Raw genomic sequence first — 13,431 nt, 5'->3', positions numbered from 1 at the left:
ATAATCTCATTCTCAAAAGCTTGCAAGTGAGGTTAAACATCATGGAATGGGTTAGCAGCACAACGCAGCCCCGGTCAGTGTGAAAATAGATAAACAGTGTATTCAGATCAGTGACCAGTAGCATTGGTACCCCATAAATCCAGAATGTGTCTTGCTGGGCAAATGCATTGGGAGTGATGAGCTGTATGATTTAGTGCCGCCCGCGCTGCTCTCTCTGTCTGTTTGAGCAGCGCACACAGACGCAGAGCTCTTTTCATAAGCCCGGCCGGATGACATGATTCATGACTCTAGTCCCAGCTGTTCCAGGAGCAGCACAGGCCAGCCACTGCTGGGTTTGCTGGTTTATTCATGCTGTCTGGTGTAGTAATGACAACCTGCAAACACCAAAACACTACATCAAAACCTTCCTGACTGAATGTACATTTTAACAGTTTACAGATTGATAGGGTTCGACATGGAATTGAATTAGGACCTATCTGTTCGGAAAGCCCTGCACGACTAATTGCTTGTCGTGTGGCCAGGTTTTAAATGTCACGAATCCACACCTGTGGCATACAAGAATACACTGGTTTAGTTGGTATAGTGTGTCACATGATGATGGCTGAGCATATTGTGTATAATACTACAAGTTTGACCAAGGATGATACCACCATACCAAGCATCCAAAACAACATATGTGCTGGTTATTTCAACAGAGATGTTGGGTGGTTATATAGTGTTTGAAATCAAATGAGCCTACAGCCAAAAGATATTCTGGTCCCATTAGTCAATGGCTTTTGATTCATAGTCTATGGGACTTTTCAACCTGATGTCACGGTATTACGGTATGTTACGAGGTGAATTGTACAAAAAGCATGATTGTTTGAAAAAAGTAAACATGAAGGTCCGCCCATAAACATACCCGTCACTGGGGTGTAAGCAGAGCGTATGAAAACGTTCCAATGAGATCATTCAATTTAGCCACAAAACGTAAAATAGTTACAAATTGGCATGAGATTGTGTTGGACTTTTCAACTGTTTTATAATCCATCAGATGAAAATCACAATACTGACCACACTACTCACTGAGTAATAATACACATTTCCTCAACAAAGTGCATGAGGGATTATTATTTAAGTCTGTAATGTAAATGGTTTAATAATAGATTTAAAGTATGAGCAATAGTAATGAGCTAACGGTACTAATAGAGTTTTTTTTTTTTTTTTTTTGTGGATTACAATAACTGGTTTGAACCATTAGATATCATTTCATTAGACACCCTAACACTATGTAACTCCCTTTCTGTGGATCTACTGTACTGCCATAACAGATGAATAATTTCTCAAGAGTGGATCTCTCAGGCACAGAGCTGTGTGAGAACCCTTTGTTAACCTCTGTAAATGGTATCTTGTCTACATAATTCACCATTCTATTGGGTTTCGTCTGTAAGTAGAAAACTGTGTCAACTGTGTCAAGACCGTCAAAGCAAGGGGGAAGATCGTTTTATTAGTCTAGAAGACTTCCTAACCTCATTTAAAGATCTCCTGAGACATGCCAGTCCAACCGAGCCCCTAAAAATTCTCAGTGTATGTTCACAGAAAAATAAAGGAACAAAATTTAAAGCAACAATTTGTTAAAAAAATGCAATTCTGTCATAATTTACTCACATTCATGTTGTTCCAAATAAGTTTGATTTTCTTCTGTAGAGCACAAAACAAGAAACTCTAAACAATGTACAGTACCGCTAGCTTTTTTCCCCAATGCAGTTAAAGTGAGTGGGAATTTACAGTAATGATGCAAAAGCATCAAAAAATGGTCCATATGACTTGTGCACTATAGTTCAAGTTGACCGGTTCGGTCCAATTCCTGATCAAATCAGAGAGACCCATTTTGTGAATTGATCAATTGATCTGAATCATAAGACTGGATTGTGCACAGATCAGACATACCTTTCTCACCATCACTCATAAATGCATCTAGAAGATTTAAGGAAAGTTTTAAGATTAGTGAATAACAACCTAAATTGTGTTTAATTTTCTCACAAATAGGTATCACATGACTTGGAATATAGTGCACGAGTCATAAATATTACTTTTACGATACTTTTATAGTGCTTTTGCATCCTTTTAAAAGTGCCAATTCATTGTAACTGCATGTTCTGCAAAGGGGAAAAACAAGTTTCAAATGACGTGAAGCTGAGTAAATGATGACAAATGATTCATTTTAGTGAACTTTTCTAGAGCTTAACTGTAGAACAACATCTTTACACGTTTATATTATAGACATCATTCTATTTCTTGTCAAAATGAATGCATTTCTTGAAAAACCTTTACATTGAAAAGATGCTCGTTGCACGGGCTGTTGTCTTCAGCTGAGTCACAGGAGAGTTTCAGAGACATTGATTGGTTGCTTGATCTCCATTCCTCCTTTGTTTAATAAAAGGATCACGTCACTTTTGTTCCTAAGAGGTTGAAGTAACACAGAGGTCATAATCAGGGTTGGCGGTCCGCAATGAAGCTCCCCATAAAAATATTCATATTCACAGCTTTATGTTACTCATTAGCTCTTGCCAGCAGTCAAGGGTAACCCCTCACCGCTATATAAAACCTGCCTCTCCCAATCCTGGCATGCCTACAACAAACAAACAATAGGAAAAAAAGTGACTCCATCCATAAATTAAAACAACAACAATACCGGATGCCTGCTGGGATGCAAAGAAGTGATTGGCACACACTTAGGTAATTTTGTATTAGAGATCTCCATTTACATACCACCAAACAGTTGCATATTAATGTCAATGAATTATAAAGCTGCGATTTGAACTACATTAGTAAATCACTTGTTTAATAGCTTGGAAATGTATCGCTATTTAGAGTCAGAGCTGGAATAGGTAATCTCAAACATATACGACTCCTTTACCACGGTTTGAATATTGATATATTCCTTTATCTATCTATCTATCTATCTATCTATCTATCTATCTATCTATCTATCTATCTATCTATCTATCTATCTATCTATCTATCTATCTATCTATCTATCTATCATCCATCTTACCTATTTAAGAGCCTGCCCATCCATCCATCCACCCACCCACCCATCCATCCATCCATCCATCCATCCATCCATCCATCCATCCATCCATCCATCAACTTACCTAACTGTCTGCCTATCTATCATCCATCCATCTTACATATTTAAGTGCCTGCCCATCCATCCATTCATCCATCCATCCATCCATCCATCCATCAACTTACCTAACTGTCTGCCTATCTATCTATCATCCATCCATCTTACATATTTAAGTGCCTGCCCATCCATCCATCCATCCATCCATCCATCCATCCATCCATCCATCCATCAACTTACCTAACTGTCTGCCTATCTATCTATTCCTCCATCCAATCCATCCATCCATCCATCCATCCATCCATCCATCCATCCATCCTTCCAGGCTTTTAAAAACTTTTTTCAACTTTTATTCAAGGCTTTGACAACATCAAAGTTTGTCTCCCTGAACTGTCCTTTTCTACTTGAATTCTGAACAAGTTTTTAGTATGTGTCTAACTATCAAAAAGAGTTGAGTCCTCTAAGCTCAGTTTAACACGTTTACCTCATTTAAATTTTTACCCAGAAAGTTTGCAGATTCTGTATGTCTCTACTGCAGCAGTCACTGTTCATCATGCACCATAGGTCACAGTGTTTTATTTTTTTTTATTCCAACACTCCAAAAGGAAATATGTGTTTTATGCAAATTACATATTATAAAAGAGACAAACCCTTTGCATTCTCAATGCTTTAAAAATACATAGTGTCTTTTATGCTGGAAAGGTATTCTGTGGTCTGAAAAACCCACAGGGGCCGCATTTACACAACCCCGCTCTTCAATACGGTGACCTCTCTCACTATTGTCTGTGAGAACAAACAATAGGCCTGGAGTCCCCTGCACACACTACCCATAAATCACTGAAACACTGAACGCAGACTGAGCCTGAGACCCAGACGGAGCCAAAGAACTATGGATACAAGACTGCCATCTATTGTTAGAGAGGAGAACGTTGGCTGAAACTAGGTATGAAGGTTACTTTTCAATTGCTAAGAAAATGTGCGTGAGTCTGCACTTCTACAGTAAAGTCGGCCTTTATTTTCCAGCTCCACTGAAGCCAAAGAAGTTTCAGTAATATTGTCAGAGCAAAGCACAGCCAAAACTCACAGCAAAACCTGTTTTAATACAAAACCAGTAATATAATAGAGCAGGAGGTCTGCGGAGGTACAAGAGTGTTGCATTTAACACTGTCACACCTAAACACATGCTTGCAAACATCAGGCTGACTGTTTACAAAGCTTTGTGGGGTTTCTGCTACTTGTTTTTGGCCTTTTACCGCTTATGTGTGAAGGAAAGTATAGAGAGGTCGGAACAAGATGAAGAGAGAAAAAGGGATTGGGAAATGTTATGAGGTGGATTCAAACTTGCATTGACCACACAAGTGCCATAGCACAATATCTCAGAGCATGTGCTTGTATCCATAAAAACACTGCATACATACTTCAAACATTTATACTTCAATGTAAATGATTCCAAAAATAAAGTCTCAACCTGTCAATGTTTGTGTCATATTTTATCCAAAAACCAAAAGAAAAAAAGCAGACCATTAAAACGTTCGCATTGTGATATTTTTATGCTAATTATGTAGCTCTCCCCCAAAATTCCCATTCGATTTGGGCATTACAGCAGTGCTAATTAATTTTTAACATTACAGTAATGAAAACTTTGGGGGGAAATGTTAATAATTGACTCTTTATCCTTTTCATTTTGTGCTGAAATGTTCTTTCTTGACAGATAATGTTCTAGTATATGGGGCGACACACTGAAAAGCATGAGCTCAGAGAGCAAATGCTCTAACTTTCTTTAACATAGATCAACTCTCTTGTTTAAAGAGAGGAAAAGATACCAAAATAAGGAAACAGAATAGAGTAAGGTACGTTGTTGCTCGAATCGGGAAGGGATGGGCCATGCTGGCAAGTTGAACAAAGATTATTGTTTTTATGTAAATATTTCCCATTTGTAAGAGAGCTCTAATTCAAGTTGTTCAGAGCATGACATAATAAAACAAAACAAACCATGAATTATTTGTGACTGTGCGCCTGTGTGGGCGAAAAAAAGAAATGATGTAACAAACAATGGAGCTCCTGAAAGCTTTTATTTGGGAGGGATGAATCCCTGTCAGCTGTGACAGTATGGAGGAGTGAATCTGTCATTCACCTCAATGACAGCGTTCCCCAGACAGCGGCTTTCATCTGTGACGGTGTCACGGTTCGAGCTTTCATTCAGGTCTGCCGCGCTAAACAAGTAAACAGAGCGCATGACCAGGCGACAGGGAATGATCTAAAAAACCAGGGTGCATGTTACCTGTTGCCTTCCATGGAACAAAGAACGTCGTGTGGGTTTTGCACGACATATGAGGGTGAGCAAATGAAGGATAAACATGGAATTCTAGCTAGAACCGCAACAGAATGAGAGCGGTCTGTGCACCAGCTCATTGTGAGGAACAAATCCAAGCCATATTTGATAGGGGCCTGAATCACTGGACCCCCCACTGGTCGTACAGGAAGTGGTATGATAAAAATAATGAGTCTGGAAGCTGCTAGCAGGGATAATTACGCGGCAAAGAAAGGGAGATGACAATGCAGCTCGCCGCATTAAAGCCGCGATAAGAGGACGGCCTAATCCACAGGACTATGGAGGGATTAAGGTTGTGAGCTCCTCGTCTGGTCTCGAGATGAGAAGGTTAACCGGCCTGTCCTTTTCCACAGTCTTCTCTCTTCTCTGTCTCAATGTTCTCCAGCTCTGTAATTCCATTAGAAGGAGGTCAATCTCTTTATCCCGGGGAGCAATGGAGAAGGGGAATGCCACGCGGTTTACGAAGAGTATCCACGGACGTCGCTTTCGCTGAGTAATCTGATGAAAGGGGTGATAAAACACATTTGAACAGCCGATCAATTTCTCGCAGTCCACCCTGGCTAATGCATGTGAGCAACGGCTGTCCATGCATACAAATTAGATATTCATTATATGAATTACATATTCAAGAAGACAGAAAGACATGCATCTATGACATGCAGTGGCCTAAAAAAGTACAGTATATGCTTCTGCCCCATGTAGTTGTCTGACTAAGCAAAATGGCTACCGTTAGCATTAGTTTTGTCACTGCATTTCGTTTATTGATAAATGAATGTTTCTCATTAACTATGTAGAGTATTGCCGTGTTTGAACTGAATTTTCAGCATCATTACTCCAGTCTTCAGTGTCACATGATCCTTCAGAAATTATTCTAATATGTTGATCAATAGAAAGTTCAAAAGAACAGCATTTATTTGAAATAGTAATCTTTTAACATTATCAATGTATATATCATCACTTTTGATAATTTTAATGCATCATTACTGAATAAAAGTATTTATTTCTTTCAAATAAATAAAAACGTCTTAATGACCCCAAACTTTTTCATAGTCTATCCTAATGTGCATGCTGATGCTGTGCATGTTATCTGTTTACAGTTGTTCTACATGGCTCATACGATTTTTTTTCCAGATCACTTCTGAAATCTGAGACATATTTAAGCACATCTTGTTTCAATGTTTACATAGACAAGCAAACTCAACAGCCTCTACCCTCCACTTGAAACGCATTCAAAATTGAAATCTATCACACATGGACACATTGCCTTGTCTCCTATGTCTGAAACAGCTCTTCATATGAAATCCTCAGTGCAATGTTTTCCATTAGCTAATTTAATAAGGTCCCTTTGGAGTGTAAAGTACTCTCAACGAAACACAATGCTTCCTGGCACAGCTAAAAAGTGTTTTAATAGTCAGAGTGATAGTTTTGGAAATATTAGGCATTCATAATCAGACATTTCACACTGTTAATGTATAAAGTATATTTTGAATAAACAAGGATTTCTGATAATAAAACACAAAAGTTAGTACTACTATTAAAATCCCCTTAGAATAGTACAGTAAAAAAAAAAAAAATTAAGCTCCAAAACGCACCATAAAAGTATAAATGTATTTTTATGATTTTTTTTGTTTGTTATAGAAGAATTAAATACATACAGGTTTGTAACGAGTATATAAGAGTATATGAGTAAATGATAATGACAGAGCTTTCATTTTTGGATGTAATATTCCTTTAGGGGCTCAAACGTATAAGATCGAGGTGCTTTATCATGGGGCGGCTTCATGGTTTGGATGACAGCCTTTTAATTTGCACCGCCTGTAATCATAACTGGCTTGAGTTTATCGTCAAGTAATGACCTACACGATGGCCTTGATAGATAATGTGATTCATTCATTCTCTGCTTCCATCCTCTACTACAGATTAACACAGAGAAAAGGCACAGAGGAGATGAGAGTATGATGAATAGATGAGATGAGAAAGACAGAATTTGATGGGGTCCTCGGTCCACCGAGAGTAGGTGTGACTAGGAATACGCATAGCCCAGACTCAGGCAGTGGGCCGGACACACATACGCACACACACAGATAAATGACAGAGGTACTTCACATGAGAGCCTACTGCTGTTGAAGTACCAGGTGAAGCATGTGTAACTGAGCTGTACGCCAGCACCCAGAAACAGACTGAAAAAAGGTATGAAGAGAAAGGATGGGGTATATGAAACATCACGGACTAAACAAATCAGAAGATGAGAATGAATATATATACATATACACTCCGGGTGCTGCCATAACTTTTGCCAAGGAATGGACTCCTCAAGACCCCCGAAGGTGTCCTGTGGGATCTGACATCAAGACATTAGCAGCAGATCCTTCAAGTTCTGTAGGATATGAGGTGGTCACCGTGGATCGAACTTGTTGGTCCAGCACATTCCACAGATGCTCGATTGGTTTGAGATCTTGGGAATTTTCAACATCTTCAACTCTTCATCATGTTCCTCAAACCATTCCTGAACAATGTGTGCAGTGTGCATTATCCTGCTAAAAGAGGCCACTTCCACCAGGAAACACCATTGTCATGAAGGAGTGTACCTGGTCTCAAATTTCCATCCACATGAATGCCTTGATCCAGGGTTTCCCAGCAGAACATTGCCCAGGGGTGCGTTTCCCGTACAACTATATAGCTTGCTGCTTAACTACCATAGTACGATGCATCGTTGGAGAAATCAACTAGCTAGTCACGACTGTTTCCTGAAACCGTATGTCGCAAAGTATCGTTCAACCACGTTGGTTTATGACGTCTCGCACGTGGTGGACTAATAACTTATTTTAATTAATCTGTGTGAGATCGAATTAACGCTAGATTTTGTCATATAAGTTACAGACATATGGCATCTGAAGACCATATCTAATTTTTCTCAGTTATTTTGCTTTATTACCAGACTCAGTGTTTGGCTCGTTCTTACATAGAGCACGTACGCACATGCGCAGTCTTCAAAAATGGTGCTTTAATTCATCTCTTGACAAACTAAAAGACGTAAATTACATTAGTATGTATTCTAAATAAATAACACGGGTTGTACTGAATGTCAGTTTGCTTATTTTGCTAAAGATAAGGATTTATTCAGTCTACATCTCATGTAAACTAGAAACTATGCTTCTAACCACAGCTCGAGAGCTGTCGTTCCAACCACACAAGTTTGCGATGCTGTTTGCGAACGTTCGTTGGAACGATGGTTTCGGGAAACACCAAATCGTTGAACTATGCTGATAACGATGGAACTTGCGACCATAGTTGGCTAACGATGCTTTCGGGAAACGCACCCCAGAGCATCACATTCCCTCCACCAGCTTGTCAGCATCCTGGTGCCATCACTTCCCCAGGTAAACGGCACACATGTACACAGCCATCCACGTGATGTAAAAGAAAACAGGACTAGAACTAAGACGGACCAGGCGACCTTCTTCCACTGTTCCATAGTCCAGTTCCGACGCTCAGGTACCCATTGTAGGCGCTTCCATCAGTGGACAGGGGCAATATGAAAGCTTATATTTTACTGTAATTAATTAACTGAATTGTTGCATACACAACAGACAGAGAAATTCAAGTCATCCAGATGACATCTGCGGTTTACAAACACGTCATATTGTTTGCTAGGATAAGCATGTCTGTGCGTGCGAGCATACCTGAAATCAAATTTCCGAATTATTAGAGGCAGTTAACCAATGAAACAGCAGCTGTCTGGAAACTGATCTGCCCTAACACATCTCCTCGCTGACCTGCACACAGCAACGAGCGACCTGTCAGAACATCGCTAATCATTCTGCTCCATTTAACCAGAATATCTGGCCCTGAACTAACAGTCCACAGTCCTCTGATTGGGCATTATGTTATTAAAAATGTACAGGAAATGAAATCAGTGAGCCGTACATGTCGAACCAATAGGTCACACGTTGTCACAAGTTTAAGTCTCTTGTGAAATGGCAATGTGTAATTTATTATACATTTAAAACATAAGACAATGAGGTCACACTAATCACCTGTAGCCTATCGGAAAACTAGAGTTGTGGTACAAGTTTGAGTCTGGCCTGCAACATATTCTGTTCTCCCTCTAATCTCCTGTCCTCTCGCTGCTCTTCACTGAACTAAATGTAGCAAAAATGTTGCTACTACGGGAAAACATAACTAAGAAAAATGATACACAATTTAATCAAAAAAATGTAAAAGAAAAAAAATATATATTTTTAAAAAAATATGGCATAATTGAAAACAAACAAACATTTATATTAGAAATAAATGAATAAGCTCAGTTCTCCTCGACTTGTCTGATATCTTCAATGAGTTGTGTCAGTTAAAATGACCTTTTTCGTGAAGTGTATTTAGCACTGTTGAAAAGTTTTGGGTGAGTAAAAAAGTTTTTTTTATAAAGAAGTTAATACTTGTATTCATCAAGGATGCATTAAACTAATCAAAAGTGAAAGTACATTTTATAAAAGACATTTGTAATGTAACAAAAAAATTATATTTCAAATAAATGCTGTTCTTTTTAGATTCATCAAAGAATCCTGAAAAAAAGCACTGTTAATAATAACATTGATGATAATCAAAAAATATATATATTTCTTGAGCACCAAATTAGAATGATTTCTAAAGGATCATGTGACACTGAAGACTGGAGTAATTAGGCTGAAAATTCAATTATTAGAATCAATTATTTCAAAATATATTTAAATAGAAAATATATTTTAAATTGTAATAATCTTTCACAATACTGTTTTTTTTTATCAAATAAATGCAGCCTGAGTGAACAAAAGAGACTTCATTCAAAACCATAAAAAAAGATTCATTCAGAAGGCAACATGATTTTTTTCTGCATACCTTTTAGAATAGCTTCCAGCCTTCCACATCATAGATTTCACTTTGCTATGATACTGTCTGTAGGCAGCTCACTAGGTTATGGAAAACTTATGAGTATCTTCCAAAAGATGATTATCTACACTAGGGAAGATACATATTGACCAGTGTCTTCAAAGGTATCAAACGAGGGTTGCCACAGATTCAACATTTCCGTGCATTCATTACTCAAGTGATGTTCGAAGTAAACTACATCTGTGGAACAGCATGTTGATGCTGGTTGTCTAGATATCTAGCCTCAAGGCCTTTAGAAAAACCCTACAGGCGATTTTCTGTCTCTGCACAGCAAGACGGCTCTGACAGATGTTTTCATTCATGTGAAGAGTTACCAGGATGTGGCGGGTCATTTTCCAGCAACTCTCGAGCGTTTGAAATGAGCTTTCCCAGTGCATGGATACACAGCCTCAAGCTGTTATAATACCAGTGCAAGGAACACTGGATTTCTAGTTGTCCTGCAGTGACTTTCAAGACATATCCAGCCTTACATGTAAAAAATGAACTCTCGAGTCAGTATGAACCAAGCTGTGCTAATATCTCTTTGAGTTTAAAGTGCAGTGTTTATTTATCTTCGATTAGTTCTACCGGATTGCAGAAACAAATTCGTCATTGGCAAAAGATAATAACAGTAATAAAAAAAAAATCGAATAACAGTCTTCCATTGTGTCTAATTACTAAGCTTTTGATGGATTTCTTTAGAGTTTTGACAGTTTTATTAACAATGTCTGTCTTAAATTTTCAATAGACATAGACCAGCTAGAAACACATTTCTAGTTACCTCACCTGCTCTTCTGTTTCCTCACTCACATGCCGTTCCAAACTTGTGCTTTTTTCTTCTGTGAAAAACAAATTAAAATAAATGTAAAAGTATTTATCTTAAAAATTCTAATGATATTAAATAAATGTTATCAAATTCTCCAGTGAAACAATAGATAATAGATACAATAGCTAAATAATTTATTAATGTTAAATATATTTATATATATATATATTTCATTAGGTTTCATTAGTTAACATTATTAACTAACATGAACTAATAATGAACAAAACATTTGTTACAGTATTAATAAAAATACAGTCGTTCATTGTTTGTTAGTTCACAGTGCATTAACTAAATGTTAACAAACACAACTTTTAATTTTAATAATGTATTAGTTGTTCAAATTAATTTTAGATTAATAAATGCTGTAGAAGTATCATGTTAACTAATGAAACCTTATTGTAAAGTGTTTCCAATATATTAATGATTTTAAATAAATATGTCCCCACTTTTGTAGACATTTAAAGCACAACCAGAACACTGCCCATGAGCAGGTAGCCATTTCATCACATGACTTTTGGTCTTTGTTTCCCAGGTGCTCCACTTAATAACAGCGTTTAATATGTGGGGAAGTGGTGTGTTGCCGATCAGTCCAAAAAAGTTCAGGTGCTCCCGACAGCCACATCAATCTACTCCACAGACGAATACGGACCCCTTACCCCGTTCCTTGCTCGGGCCCTGAAGCTTCAGCCCCACCTAGCCCAATTGTTAATGCGGCCCAGCCCCATCATAGCCAACACAGCTGCTAGAATTACTCCCAGGTTTGAGGTTGTCACGAAAGTGTCCATTAGGTAATATCCCTGGATTGGACATTTGGACAACAGGCTTAGATATTTGATGTGGTCTGGCTGTGAGCCTGTGATTTCCACATTATGCGGTGGGGTTTATGCCTGACCAAACCAACCAAGGTGGTTTTGTGGGTTTGTAGTGAGCTGTAGCCCATCTGTCAGACTATTTTGTGAAGTACTTATAAGGGCTTCAGCGGAGGTTTGGTAATGGTCTAGCTGGCATTCCTCCCACTCTTTTCATTAAGGATAAGATGTTTGTTTTGCCCAGTTTGATTACAAACTGAGTTTCCAAATCCAGCTGCTTGTTTTGCTTATGAAATATGGTCTGACGAAATGAATAGATGTTGTGTGATGGAAATTCAATCTTTTTTCCCCAGTTATCAAGAATTGTTTTAATGCATTTGACTCACAGAAACACAAACTGATAACAGAAGTGTTGGAAAGCCAGGGATGGATTGTGGGCTAGTGGATCCAGTTCCTGCGGGTTTCAGAATGCCAAGGGCCTCCAATGCAATCTGACCACCACTCTAAATTACAAAAATTGAATTAAATCAATTGCATAGATGAAACTGTGAGCTGTAACAGTATGAAAGGAAAACACAAAAGAAACTATTCGAGAGACCCACCAGGTCGCGTTGACTCCCTGTCATCCGAGGTCTTCCATTAAGCCTTCACGGTTCCACTTGAAATTAGTGGAGTGAGGTGGGTGTGGATGGCACAGGAAGGGAGGCCCAGTTTAAACGGGACGCAGTGGAGAAGAATGGGCTCTGTCAGCCCACAGCACGCTTTAATTAGGGTCTATTGTCGGCCGTGTTCCCCCGGTGAGGAGACTCTGAAACGAAACAAGCAGAAAATGGGTTCAGGCAGTTGAAAGAGGCTGAGTAAAAGAGGAGCTGACTGTGTGGTGCTCAAACGGATCTCTTCGCCGCGCAAGGGCTAAGTACACATTTCAGGCGGAATCAAGCACCTACCTGAGATTTCATGGGTTGTTTCCGTCAGGTCGAATCGCGCGCGGCGTGTAAGCGCTTAACGTGAGGCCAGAGTTTGTGAGTGTATCAAACATATTCTGTAGAGCACTTCAAATGGCTGCTCCTAGAAACAAGTGATGCAGTGGGACAAGACAGTCAACATAAGAGTGAAAGATTGCACTAAAACCTCAGGAGAAAATCTGGTATATATTTTGTCTTCTCTCAGAAGAAAAGAAAATATTGATTCCTCTCCAGATCATAAATATCAGACCTAGCATAAAACATGAATAAATAACCCTCAAAGCGTTGAACTAGGATAAAGAATCAGATCTAGAGTGAGTATTGATTATTTCCTTGTCACAATGAAAGATAAATACGCTGTATAATTAAAGATAACAGAGAGATTTCTCAGTTTTAAACGCTGCCAATCATAGCAGGTTACCGCCACTCTCGACGCATCCGAATTCAAAGCGGAAATCGACGTCGCTTCGTTTTTTCGCTAAGGT

General features: G+C 38.7%; 1 long non-coding RNA gene across 1 annotated transcript; it reads right to left on the bottom strand.

The window, feature by feature from the left end:
- Positions 1-5,655: 5,655 nt before the first annotated feature.
- On the bottom strand, positions 5,656-12,481 carry LOC308702983. Its single transcript, XR_014031668.1, has 3 exons — positions 12,368-12,481; positions 11,133-11,185; positions 5,656-5,939 (listed from the first exon to the last, which is right to left on the bottom strand). It is a non-coding gene; the product is annotated as an uncharacterized lncRNA (long non-coding RNA).
- Between the last annotated feature and the right edge of the window lie 950 nt (positions 12,482-13,431).

The sequence above is a fragment of the Scardinius erythrophthalmus genome (genome assembly GCF_964197995.2).
Source record: "Scardinius erythrophthalmus genome assembly, chromosome: 15".
Classification (NCBI taxonomy): Eukaryota; Metazoa; Chordata; class Actinopteri; order Cypriniformes; family Leuciscidae; genus Scardinius; species Scardinius erythrophthalmus.
Note: the sequence above shows the minus strand (reverse complement) of the source record. Positions and strands in the feature narration are given on the sequence as shown.